This window comes from Mirounga leonina, unplaced genomic scaffold, assembly GCF_011800145.1.
Source record: "Mirounga leonina isolate KUSES-001 unplaced genomic scaffold, KU_Mleo_1.0 Mir_150, whole genome shotgun sequence".
In the NCBI taxonomy this organism is placed as follows: Eukaryota; Metazoa; Chordata; class Mammalia; order Carnivora; family Phocidae; genus Mirounga; species Mirounga leonina.
Window position 1 is genome coordinate 15,879,368 of NW_023270374.1, and position 13,962 is coordinate 15,893,329.

The 13,962-nt window shown below is 43.9% G+C and overlaps 1 protein-coding gene and 1 long non-coding RNA gene across 10 annotated transcripts in view; one reads left to right on the top strand and one right to left on the bottom strand.

Annotated features, from left to right (window-relative positions):
• The window catches only part of PLCB4 (phospholipase C beta 4), a 410,588-nt gene that overhangs the window by 139,352 nt on the left and 257,274 nt on the right, over positions 1–13,962 (bottom strand). The window lies entirely within an intron of this gene.
• On the top strand, positions 690–5,578 carry LOC118011246. 2 transcript variants are annotated; one of them, XR_004679432.1, is made up of 3 exons: positions 690–720; positions 3,600–3,717; positions 5,490–5,578. It is a non-coding gene; the product is annotated as an uncharacterized LOC118011246 (long non-coding RNA). The 2 variants fall into 2 exon arrangements; XR_004679431.1 differs by having other exon boundaries at positions 694–720; positions 3,572–3,717.

Here is a 13,962-nt window from a genome sequence, read left to right on the forward strand (position 1 = left end):
CATGCTTTACTCACTACCCTCTCTCCAAGCCTTTCCAGCATTAAGACTTTGTTCAATAAATGTCACCTGTATCTACTGATTTATGGAAACTGAGTCATCCTTGACTTTCCCCTCTCACTTCCATTAATGAGTCTCCTTCATACTTCATATATATCCATTTGACTTTGAGGCACCTCCTGGGAATCCCCATTGGACCAGGAGCACTATTTGAGTGCCCCTCAAAGAACTCATTTTCAAAACAAGACAAGAAACGTAGGCAAGGAGAAGACAAATAAGATAGAAAAGTAAAACGAACTCAAAATTAAAGAGAGCTCCAGAAAGCCTTGTCCTAAGATCCTAAACAGGCAAAAGAGGATACCAATTTGGCTCTGGGCTCCCTAGGAACAAAAGCAAAAACAGAAAAAATATCATTGACCAGGAACCCATACAGTTCACAGATTAAAAACACATTGGTTGTTAGGAGAGACAGTTGCCAGAAGAGAAATTCTCTGTGGGAGCTCCAAGAAGCTCTGACCAATGCTACAGACAAGGTTCCCAATGAAGCCCACAGTAATGCTGTCCACTCTGGCTACAACATTCGCAGACTAATGTGTTCAAACTACCCATAACAATCAGAGAACAAATCTGAGCAGTATGTGGCAATCGGCTGAAAGGAATGGAAACACAATCTCTCTGTTTCTCTCCACTCCCAGGAACACGTAGAAGGACCTGACCCTCAGGGTGAGTAACACACACAATCTCTATTCTTTTTTCCCTACCAGCAGTGTTAAATTTCACACGGATACCTACTGACCACAACTTGGGTCGTGGCTCCGTGACCTGGCTGAGGCAATAATATCCTCAGTCCCCTTCTCAGGGAAATCTTTCCTCCAGACTTGGGCATGGCAGGGGAGGTCATCAAAGGAAGCTGGCTTCTTTCTCCTTTTGCAAATCTGTTCGTTTTGTGTTAGCAAATGGTAATGGGACTCTCTAGTAAGGAAACAAACCAGAACAGAACTTCCTCCAGGGAGCTCAGAATTTCAGTTCTCACAGGACTCTGTTAAAATTTGCCACAGTCACACTTTAGAGCTCAGGGACCGGTTAACTCCTCCAGCCAAGCTCACTCTTTCCTCAAGCCACTGGGAGAAACAGGATGAAAGGCACAGCAACTCCTTTTGTGAGACTATGGACAAGCTTGGGACCAGGGTGGGACATGCTGTTTGAGAGGCAAGAAGGATCACTTTTGCTGGAATCACTATAGCTAGAAACCTTCTCTTCCTCAAGGATCCCTGCTCTGAGAGGCTTGTGCCATGATGGGCTTCCCGAGGCACTTCCCTCATTTCATCAAGGATAGAGTATATTTAAAAGCTGTGTATCTCAACATTATTTTTAGCCTATTTCCCCCCCTTAACGCATGCCACTTTCAAGATTAGGGGCACCTGGGTGACTCGGTTAAGTGTTTGCCTTCGGCTCAGGTCATGGTCTCAGGGTCCTGGGATCGAACCAACCCCACGTCGGGCTCCCTGCTCAACAGCAAGTCTGCTTCTCCCTCCCTCTCTGTCCCTCTGCCCACTTGTGCTTTCTCTCTCAAATAAATAAAATCTTTAAAAATATGACATAGATTAAAATATTCTTCCTTTGTTTCAAGTTTAAAAGTCTTTTCAGCTCAGGTCATGATTCCAGGGTCCCAGGGATCTAGTCCCACATTGGGCTACTTGCTCAGCGGGGAGCCTGCTTCTCCCTCTGCCTGCTGCTCCCCCTGCTTGTGCTCTCTCTCTGACAAATAAAATCTTTAAAAGAAAAAAAAAAAAAAAGGAAGCTGTGTTTGGTTCCAAAGCCAGCCTCCCCAGCAGGCATCTGCTGGAGAATCTTGGTGGTGGTGCTGCCCAGCCTCACCAAGCTTCAGTTTTCCCATTGAGAAATTGAGATCATGGATGCCAACCTCCCAGGGCTCTCAAAATTGAGAAAGCCGAAGTGCCTGGGACAAGGTAAATGCTGAATAAATTGTAGTAGTTATTAGAAAACAGCATACTATTTAATTTGGGGCTATGGTGCGAGACATTTCACAAATACGATCTCATTTAAATCTGCCAACTCCGCAAGGTTTTAGACCAGATCAACACTGCCCAATAGATTTTCCATGATGCAAATGTTGGCGATGACAGCCCAACATGGTAGCCAGGAGAACCACACGGGGCCATGAAACATTTGAAATGTAGCTAGTGCAGCAAAGGTAAATTTTTAATTTTAATTCATTTTTATTTAAATAGCCACAGGTGGTTAGTGGTTACCATATTGGACAACACAGTTGTAGAGGTAAGAAGAAAATTTTTCAGAAGAGTAAATCATTTAAAGCCACAGTTGATAAGTAACAGACCAGGGATGCAAACTGGTTTCTTGGATTCCAGAGCCCATGCCTGTTCTACTTTGTCAACATTGACCAAACAAGTCCCCTCTGCCTATCAGCAGAGGGGGACCAATGGCTTACTGGATGGTCAGTAAATCAATACTGCTTTTGTAGGCTCCACCTCTGGGGACGCATGGGGCTCACTGTCCTTGTTTCCTGGTTTGTTAAGAACTGACGGGAAGAAAAAAAATGACTTTATTAAGATTGGAGAGAGACAAGGGACATCTAAGTTAGGGAAAAGCCACTAGGGGGTCTTATCAAACACTGATAATGTTATAAACCATTACCACGAAAACAGATGAGCTTGGGAGGGGCCTTACGCTGGGGACTCAGGTGGAGTCTGGGTTAGTTCACCAAGAGCTCCTGCTTTCGATCAGATCCTGGAATCTCAGAGCCCGAGGGAGGGGCCTATTTATTTGGTTCATGGCCTATTTATTTCAGTTCTTTATTCCAGAGCAATTGGCTAAGCTCTGGAGCTAGCTATAGCAGATCCTCTCTGATTCTGCACAAACACTTCCTCTCTCAGATAGAATCACAATTTTTTTTTTTTTTTTACCTTTTCAAGTTAGAACTAAAGCCCTTGGTGATGACATTCTGTCATCAGAATGATTTATAGACTGCTGTAGCAGATGGGTTCTCAAGTTGTTTTTACCCTCATGGGTCTGGTTTCCCCTTGGAAGGATCCAGAATGTTCATTGCACTTGTTAATCTTCCTTCTAATTTATAGACCCCTTGAGATGATGGGGCTCTGGGCTTCTCAGCTCACATTCCACAGGGGAGCAGGAGAACACTGGTCATGGCTGCCCCACCACCGACCCTTGTGATGTGCTATCACCTTGTGAAGAGATCTGTCAGATAATATAAGACCATTTGCAGCTTTTGTGTTCCCTGCCATGGCCTTGGATCCTTTGGACAGAATGTTCATCCTGGGTTACATTGTTCAAATTTAATATAGACATTTGCTCCTCTCTCTGATGCTCAGCCGGAAACCAAGAGGGGTATACAGTTTTGGTGTGAAAAGCAACCCAAGAGTTGTCTGTGGCACGTACTGCCCAAAGTTCTGCTTCTGTGCCCCGGCGCCACCCACCCCTAGCGGAGATGCGCAGTGCTCGCTGAGCACCCACCGGGTGATGCTCCCTGCACTTCGTACACATTAACCTACTCACTTCCTCACACTCCTACAAGGGAGCTACTATGCTTATTCCTGTTTTAGAGAGAAGGCCGTCGAGGCGAAGGAAGCATCTTGCCCAGGATGGTATAGCTGCTGGGGCAGAGCCGGGATCCTTGGCTCCACGGAAGCACACACCTGAATCACACCTGCATCGAGGCCGGTAAGGGAGAGTGACACTGTTGGGGGGTGAGGGGGGCAGATGACTTCTCAGCAGTCACATCTGGAGGCCCCACTGTTCTCCCTGTCGCTGAATGCCAGCAGCCATCACTAGGGTTGGAAGGGTGCTGGAAGCTTCTTAGGTTTAATTACCACATTTCTTGAGGCCTCCCTGTGATGCCCACCCCCACCGGCCATAATTTATTACCGGGTTGTGATGGAGGGGTGTTTTCCACCGCCTCGCATCGAGTCTGAGTGTGTCTCGGATCCTAGTACCAAGGAAAATGGTCTGTCCTGATCTTTTGCTTCCCTTGCAATCTAGTGGACATGGTGAGTCCTATGACTGCATTTCCTGCCTGGCTTTGGCCACCAGGATCACAAGTAGCCGCTCTGCAGTCACTTATTCCAACTTTATGGAACGTTTTTTGCTGCCCATACAGTGGCTGCCTGCTAATTTTGCCTCTAATTTGATGTCCTTCACATCGTTCCCCCTTACCTTCAGCCTAAATCCCTGTTCCATTCAATTTATCTAGTTGTACATATTTCTGCATGACAGCTTACTTCGGAATATGGAAGAAAATGTGTATAAATAAGCATAAAAACCACTTCAAGAACACCAGAGGGGTGCCTGGGTGTTAAGGGTCTGCCTTTGGCTCAGGACATGATCTCAGGGTCCTGGGATCAAGTCCCACATTGGGCTCCCTGCTCAGCAGCAAGTCTGCTTCCTCCTCTTCCTCTGCCTCCCACCCCCTGCTCATGCTCTGTCAAGCATATAAATAAAATCTTAAAAAAAAAGAACACCAGAAACTACTGGGCATTTTACATTGGTTTTAGGGTCAGATAGACCAGATCCGACTATGGCTGGACACCTATAAGCTTATTTGAGCTCCATTTCTTCATCCCCAAAAGCAGGGATAACCAAAAATAATTGCCCATTTCACAGGTTACCTTTGGGCACTCAAGTGCTTGATGCATAATCTGAACCCAGTAAATTACCACTGATTATTAGTAACACAGTAATAGTAATTATTATAATGTTGCCAGTATCAATTACAATTCATCATCCAAGAACAAAGGAGGTAACTACCACCACCCCTCCCATACGGATGAGTAAACTGATCCTAACTGACGTTAGCAAGTTGCCCAAGAGGACACAGATGATAAGCAGCGAGTTACGTCCACATTGTGACAAGAAGAGCATTTCTGTTATATGGATCCTTATGAGCAATGGTACCATGGTGTGCTCATTTCCACTGATCCAGAATGCACATCTGGGAGTTTAAGCATGGCGGAAACCCAGAGTTCGTACATTACTATTGCCCTAGACTCAGTGACATTTAGATTTTTGCCCAAGGAGGTCAGGTTGTGTTTGTTCTCTGCCAGAGCCAGCCTCAGGCTACATCAGGCACAGAGGCTCCATCTTCAGAGCACAGTTTTAGCTTCTACTCTCTTCATGGGCCATGTTGGGGAGTAGTGACCGGAGGAGATAATGTGGGGCTTGGGCACCCCCTGCCCTGAACCTTCCTGACATGGCAGATCACACTCTCAGATGATGAGAGGTCAATCCGGGGCAATTATCTGGCAAACTTCACAAGGTGCTAGAGACCTGCTGTCTATCCTGGCTTCTGAATTCCATAGACAGAAAAATGAAAATTTCTCTCCCTCCATAACCAACCGTGAGCACCTAACTTGCTCATTTCAATAATAAAGTGAACCCTTATCCTGGTATCAAGTGGAAAGGTTTAATCCAATCATTTCATCGTTTTCTTTCTCCAGAAATAAAGAATATCACCAACTTCCCAAGTGACCTGGGTGTGGGAGAGTTGATGAAGGATACTGAAAAAGCAGCAAGGGGAAAACACACCTTTCTGGATCTTTCATGTTCTATATTTTTAAAAACCTTGAAATTTGGCCCATGATACTTATTAACAAGATCTCTGATATCTCCTTGGCTGTGAGGATTTGTGTCAGCTCAAGGAGGGTCTGGATTTGGGAGGAAGGGAGGGAGGACATGCATGGATGAGCCACCTAAGAGTCAAACTCTGTTTCTGACTGCTTAAAGTATGGTCATGAGTAGTCATGAATTCCCACTTTCCCTTTTACTTCCAGATAAAGATGTTAAATCCCTGGGACTCATTTTTTAAGGTCTGCCAATTTGAGATGCTAAACTCTTTGTGTCTGTCTCTGTCCCTCTCCCTCCCTGAAGCATCTCCGATGGGATTCTGAGCCAAATCTGGATGTTCAGGCTCAGAGATAGCTCGTGTTGTGTTGTAGCAGGACAATGGGACAGGCTCCCTGATTCTTGCCGTGGGACACCTGAAACAATTATTCCTAGGATATTCAGTGAACAACTTCTCAGCTTGCAGAAGGAAGAACAAAGTCAACAAAATATGCTTTCAGGAGGAGTGGGTGGTAACTGAAAGTAACTTCCTTGGACAGGAAAACTGTCATGTTAGTCAAAACTTAGCAACTTAGTAGCCTTAGCAACTAAAATAAGGAGAAATTAAAGAAGACCAATTTATACAGAGCCAGGGAGGAAAATAATTGTTTCTGTAATAGATATTTACAACAAATATTAAAATAAGAAATGTGCCCTTCCTCCCATCTCCTCCCCCGCACCCCCAGAGATTCTCTCTCTTGAGCAAACCGTAGTCAGGCTCCTCTGAATCTTCTTCCCAACTAGACATCCACTTTGGGACTTCCATGTCTGTCTTTGCAGTGATCAATTTTATCAGGAATCCTGCTAAGTTGCTTTAGCCAGAATCTCCCACCCTCAATATCTGAGCACCTTTGATATATCAGGTGCCTCAACCTCCACCATCTCCAGGTAACCTCCACCTGCTCTTTGGCTATAAACCCCCCTTTCCTCCTTGTATTCAGAGTTGAGCTCAACCTCTCCCCAAGTACTGTATACACCCCCCCCCCCACTGTAGTAGTCTCCTGAACAGTCTGCCCACTCATTCTTTAATAAGTGTCAAGAATAACTTTTTCTTTAACGCCCCCCAGCCCAATAATTCTAAAAACAACAGGAGATGTGCTTTGCAGATGGGCCTGAAGCATGACCACAAGCTGGAAAATCCTTTTCAGTAAAGCACTTCTAATTAAACCACAATTTGTTCCAGAAAAATAAACTGCACTGAGCAAATGATCAGAAATACGACACAGGGGGCGCCTGGGTGGCTCAGTCGGTTAAGTGTCTGACTCCTGCTTTCCACTTAGGTTATGATCTCAGGATCGTGAGATCAAGCCCTGTTTTGGGCTCTGCACTGGGCATAGAGCCTTCTTAAGATTCTCTCTCTCCTCCCTCTGCACCTCCCCTCCACCCTGCTCACACTCACTTGCGCTCTCTTAAAAAAAAAAAAAGGAAAGAAAGAAATACAGCGACAGAGAAGACATATATCTGAAGAAGCAGGTCAGGGAAAGAATGTTTTTAGACATTGAACAGAGTCATTGAAAGGAATCTCAAGAGACATCCACGAAATTGCCCTCTAAATGTATGCATTTTCTACTTAAATAATTCAGCTTTTAAAAATGCCTGTCTTTACATTAGCTGCATGAGAGGTCACTCCCTTCCACTTTGTCTTCTGAAATAGCTTCCATTTGGGCCTCTAAGATAGAGTCCCACTGGAGCTTAGGGCCAATCCTGGCTCTTTCACTTTTTATTGTCTAAAAGAAGTGCAGAAATTACTGGAACATGCACACAAGGGCTACTGCTATCACCTCGAGAATTCCGCAGTGAGGGCAGAGCTGTAGAAAACTGCAGATCTGAAGGCTTAGCATGTGACTGTTCTGCACCAAAGGGGGGCTGATGCCTCGGGGGAAGGGGAGTAGAAGCAGGGGCAGGCAGGGAGAGCCCTCAAACCACGAGGCAGGACTAAGACCTGTGAGAGGAGAGGAGAGAGGAAGGGTCTCCGACTGCACTATGGCTCTGACAACGTCTCCACCAGGCGGATGGAATTCCCGAAGCAAGGACTGCCCACCAGCCTCATCCCGGGCAGACAGTGGCCAGCTCCAGTATCTCTGCCATGTCACTCACTGGCTAGGAACCTCATTATGAACGTTGTAAGGGTGCCAAAGCTGTGGCAGCTGGAGGCTATCTACTGACCACACGGCTCGTGCCAGGGTCCACTGGAAGGAGAGATCAGTGGCGTACCTCCATGACTGCCAATGCTAACCCTTCTCCAGATCCCCCCTGAAAAAAGACCTCCAGTTCCAGTTCCTTGGTACACTTAAAATTCCTTAAAAATTAGGAACCATTTAAATAACAAAAAAATCTGAGTCCCAGATATGTAACTAAGGAATTGCTGGATCACTGCGGGTGCTTATTAGTATCTGTTGGGTGACGAATGATTTCCCTGCTGGGAATATAGCAGTAAATAAAAACAAAGGATCTGCTCTCATGGCTTATATTCTAGGGGGAATTTGGATAATGAACAAAAAATAGTATATCAGGAATTGATAAATGCGAAGGTAAAAAAATCTAAAAGGGTAAAGGTGATGTGTGATTTTTTTTGGGGGGGGGTGGGTGTGCTGATGAAATAGGGGGAAGAGCAGTCCAGAGAGAGAACTGCAAGTGCAAAGGCCCTGAGGCTGAAGTGTGCCTGGTGTTTTCAGGGAACATCAATGGGACAGTAGAGTGATGGGTCATGTAGAGGGATTGTAGGCCATAGGAAGGAATTTGGAAATTATTTGAAATGAGTTGGAAAGCCCCTGAAGGTTTAAACCAGAAGACAGGTATATCTAACTCACATTCTAAAAATACCCACCTTAATTATTTCTCATAATGGCTCCGTGAGGTAGGTATTATCATCCGCATTTTTTCAGGCAAGGAAGCTATGGCTTAGTGCTCAGTGGGTTTAAGACTGGCTTACAGTCCCATTTCTTGGGGTACAAGCCAGAGTTAAAGCTATTTCTGTTTAACTCCCAACCCATGTCCTTAACCAACTATGTGTATTTCAAACTCTTCAAGAAAGAGCTCTCTGGCCGAGGTTTTTACCCTAAATACCACCTAGTACAAACCCTTTCTTCGTCTGCAAACAATATCCTGGCAGCTTGACTTTGGTGAGGATCCAAACACTAGGCTCCTTTTTGCATTTCACCAGTTAGGAACATCTGCCTTTTTAGGTACCTGGGAGAAGAGAAACCACAGCAGGAGAGCAGTAGGGGTGCCAGCAAAACTGCCCACAGGGGAACTCCTGAGCAGAAAGATCATGGCGGCCTCGAGACCTGGGAAACCATACTGGCTCAGCCAACACACCCATCACGTGTTTCTGGCAAGGTACCATTTCAGAGCCAACTGCTTGCTATTTATGTCTTCAAGAGTAAGGAGTTTAAAAACATGTGTTTATGAATCTATCAATATTAAGTATTAAAAGACGGGCTTCCCCACTGAGGATATTTTATGTCTACTTTCATTGATTGAAAGAAAATATTATGTTCCTTCCATACAGTACATTTTACCTAGTTTCCTCCCACCCACACAAAAAATTGGAGACTAAAAAAGTCCTGGTTAATACTTTTCTATCCTTAAAGACCGATCTTCATTGATTATTAGGTAGAGGTATTAGTGTTCTGAGGGGCAGTTATTTGCTGTGAAGGGCAAATATATGAAAAATAAATTCTTGGGGCACCTGGGTGGCTCAGTGGGTGAAGTGTCTGCCTTCAGCTCAGGTCATGATCCCAGGGTCCTGGGATTGAGCCCCGTGACAGGCTCCCTGCTCAGTGGGGAATCTGCTTCTCCCTCTCTCTTTCTCGCTCACTCTCTCTCAAGTAAAAAAAAAAAAAATTGCAATAAATAAATAAATAAATACAATTCTTTCCATCCTCATTTCCTTAAAAGAATCAAAGTAAGAACTCCTGGATATAGTAATATAGTATTTATGGTCTGAAATAAAGCAAATAGGTTACTAATAAAGTTAAGTAGCTTCCATTACTATGTGTATGTGTGTATACATAAATATTTTTTAAACATCATACATATCTTCAAAGAACTGTAGGGGAAGAAAACATTTTGGGGCAACATTTTGGGGCACCTTTGGCTCAGGTCATGATCCCAGGGTGCTGGGATCGAGTCCCACATCAGGCTCCTCACTCAATGGGGAGTCTGCTTCTCCCTCTGCCCCTCCACCTGCTCATGCTCTCTCTCTCTAATAAATAAATAAAATCTTAAAAAGAGTTTTCCTTAATCCTCTCAAAGTCCCTGACTAGGTCTGAAAGTTAAACTGACAAAGACAGATCAGCAACAGAAAAGCATGCAAATTTATTTACTGTAAGTTATATGTATAATAAAAAGAACCACAGGCCCCAAATGAAGTCACTTATGGTAAGGTCCCTGTCAGCAAACCAAGACTTAATACCTAACCTAACTGCAGTTTCAACCCCAAAAGTAAGGTGGCCTGTAACCAGCCAACATGAAGTTTCAGGGTCAGCACTAGGAGGTAGCCCACTGATAGGCCCCTTCCGTTCCCCTTAGGAAGGCAACTTTGCCTAAAACAATGCATTCTTTGCTAATAATTCCCCTTTTTTCCACTTCCTCTCTGCTTTTAAAAACCTTTCCCTTCTTGCAGCTCAACAGAGCTCCTTTCTATTTGCTCGATGGATTGCTGGGATGCTACCCAATTCGTGAATTATTTAATAAAGCCAATTTGATCGTCACATTTACTTGGATGAATTTTGTTTTTTAACATGCGACATGGGAGTCTGCATAAGAAAATGAACACCAGAAAAAATGGCTAAACCTGAGTATTTTTGTGTTAGGTTTGATGAAGCGTGGACAGTCATTTAGAAATAGGATAGGTCAAGGAGTATGAGGTTAAGTGTAGTAAATTAGGGGGGTGTGTCTTAGGAAGGCCTGTTTGTTCAAATTCTCCTTGGAGTACATTTGTCATTGGAGATACGGATGCTTCTTTCTTGTAGGTATAGGTAGGGTACCTCTCACATGTGGGTGTTTTATAACCTGCTTTTGGGAGTGGGGGAGGAGGAGGAATGATTCAGAATGATCTTCAAAGTCCTTCCACTTAAAATATTCAACATATCAAGGTGCCATATTTTGAATCTCATCATTTGCAAATGGCAGCCATTTCAAGGTCCCAAGTCCCATAATACAGGTAGCTGTGATTCATGTGTGTTCTCTTTGTCAATACATCAGTTCTGGAGACAGGCTCCATCGATCACTACATGTTGAATAGTAGGCAATTCCTTAATTGATTTAGGCTTCTCTTTCCTCTGTATAATGTGGAAAATAATCTCATTTAATCTCTAACACCATCTGAGGGTTTAAAAGAAGATGACTGATGTCAAGGGCTTAGCGCGCTGAAGAGTGAAATAAAATCTAATACGTTCAACTCCTCTGGAAAAAGGAAAGTTTCTTTTACTGAACAGTCCCCTCCCCTTTATCTGCCTTGCTTGTTTGGGGGAGATCAGCTGTAAAGAACTTGAAATGCATTTAATTTTTTTTCCCCTCTAAGGAAATCCAAAACTCTCTGACTTGCTCTGTGCCTTGTCATTCTCCAACTTAAGCTGCATCATCAGAACCACCCCGGAGGCTCTTAAAACAGGGATTGCCGGAGCTCGCCCCCAGAGTTTCTCATTCAGCAGGTCTGGGGTGGACCTGAGAGTTTGCATTTCTAACAAGTGTTCCAGGTGCTGCTAATGCAGCTAGTCAAGAAACGTAATTGTATTACTCAAGAAGGGACTTGAAGATGATTCACTTTATCACATGCTGTATATTTCACTTGACTGTTCATTTGTTCACCCTTGAATGAACTCTATTAATTCAATGACTAGACCACACGCATTAACAGAGTGCACTCCCAAAGAGAATGCACCAAGGGAATGCATTCTTTGGGCCTCTTCACCATCAGCCTGGAGATCCGTAAGGCTGCACTCATCCACCCGAATGAAATGCATGCCTTGACCACTGTTCACGTGCTCACCCACAGTCACAGACACAGCTAGAAGGAACTAATACTGAGCATTTTCCTATTTACACTTCAGCTTGAATAGAAGCAACAAAGAACTAGCACCTAAGTGGCTTCTCAGCCCATTTTTTAATTTTATTGGCTCATTATTTATACACTTTCCTCATATATCGTTTTGTTCTGTTTCCACATCCTCCTTGTAAATCTATGCCACCCCAGATTTCCTTCTCTAGTTTCCTAGTGGATGCGTCTCACGTCTTCCAGGAATAAGCAGACCTTCCTGCACCCTTGAATAGCATGCATCTCAAGTCACTGACTCAGATGCTATTTCATGGGTGAGCTGCTTCTGTTCCTCAGGGGAATAGTTATCTTCTACCCTTGTGAAGAAATGAAGAAAAGCAAACCCAAGGAAACTTCATGGAGAGGAAAAACATAAAAATGAAAACTGTAATAAGCAAAAACAAATCAAACTGGAGCATCTTATAGAGAAGAAAGACCAAAGTGGTTGACAGAGAAAAAGGAAAAAAAGTGGAGAATGACTAACCTAAACATAAAATAAGACATTTGTAAGGGCAAATGATGAGCTCCAAGTAACTACTTGAACCTGAAAGTATCCTTACCACCCAAACTAATGTGTTATTCATCTCTGCTTAACATTATTTGTCTTCTGAGCAAGGTGTCAGCAAACTACAGCTTGTGGGTCAAATCCAGCATGCCCCCCATTTTTAAAAATAAAATTTCATTGGAACATAGCCCATTCATTCAATTATGGATTGTCTATGTTCTGTGACTGCTTCTATGCCACAGAGTTGAGTATTTGTAACAGAGACCGTATGGCTTATATAGCCTGATAAAGTATCTAGTCCCTTACAGGAAAAGTATGTTGACTGCTGTCCTTAGCCTTTCACCATGGGAGGACCGACTACATAAAGAGCACCTAAGAGAACTGTGGTTGATCACAAAGACAGCCCAATCCTTCATGCCTCCCTGCATCCACACCCCTTACAATGTGACTTATAGCTTCTCCCATCAAGAGGTGGAGTGTATGTCCCCACTCCTTGAGTCTGGATTGGTCTTGTGACTTGCTTTGGTCTAAAGAATGCAGCAGAAACACAGCTGACCTCAAGAGACAGCAAGCCTCACCTGCTGGCAGGATGACAGATCAGGTGGACTGGAGAAGGCCTCGCTAAGGCCACCTGAAATCAGCCAGCCCAAAGTCAGCCCAGCAGACACCTGAGTGAGCCCAGCTGAGCCCCACCCGGATGGCTGACCCACAGAATCATAGACTATATAAACGGTTGCTATCTTAAACTTTGGGATTGGAATACATCACTCCCAAATATGCCACTTGGGCATATGGATTATGGTGAACTGAAAATAACTGAGAATCTACAGATGCAGAGAGAGGCCTCCTCGAAGCTCCCCTTATCTGATTAAAAGCAGAGACTTTTGAGAAATGAAGGCGGCCATAAATTCCCTCTCCAGGGAGTTTTATGAGCATGAAGACAGAAAACCGGCACAAAGATGAGTCTGCACAAACCTTATTAAAATAACCTCTATCTTCCATTAGTTTCCCTATATATATATCTACCTTCCCACAATTTATTGCCCCTAGAAGCCCAAATCCCCTTTCCCTTTATCTGGTCGCTTCTCCAAAATTTATCATCTTTTGTTAAGATGGTATATAAGCTTCTGAGTCTACCCATTTCTTTGGGTTTTCACTTTCCTGTGAAGCCCCTATACCTGCACAAATAGTAACATCAATAAAATTTGTATGCCTTTTCTCCTGTCCATCTGGCTTTTGTCAGCTTAATTTGCTAGCCCCAGCCACTGAACCTAAGAGGGCAGAGGAAAGCTTGGCCCTGCTATGTCTTTAAGCTTTAGCATGCTGTGGTATGTGTAACAACACAGCAAAAGTTGATACAATTATTGACCAATCACTGATCCTTTTATACCCTTGTCTCTTCATTTTCCTAACTCATGCCTTTCTTCCCCTTCGGGCTTCAAAGCTCCTTCCAGATTTGACGTCATATCTCCTAGTGGGACTTCAAATCAGGCTCACACTTGTTCTCCTTGCTGTAACTTTACCTAGTGGTCAGTCAAGCCTGACCTCTGGTTATTTCTTCTTGGGCCAACTGTCTCTTATAATTCTAATACTTTTAGACTTCTTCATTTCCAAATCCTTGGATAGGTCTGTACTTAGCACTCTGGAAAAAAAAAAAAACCTCTCATTTAACACACATGTTTTCATTGCTCTCATCAAGGCACACTTCCTTTTTACCAAGGGCAGAGGTTCCTTCCTGCAGCTTACACACTCAGAGGCAGATAGT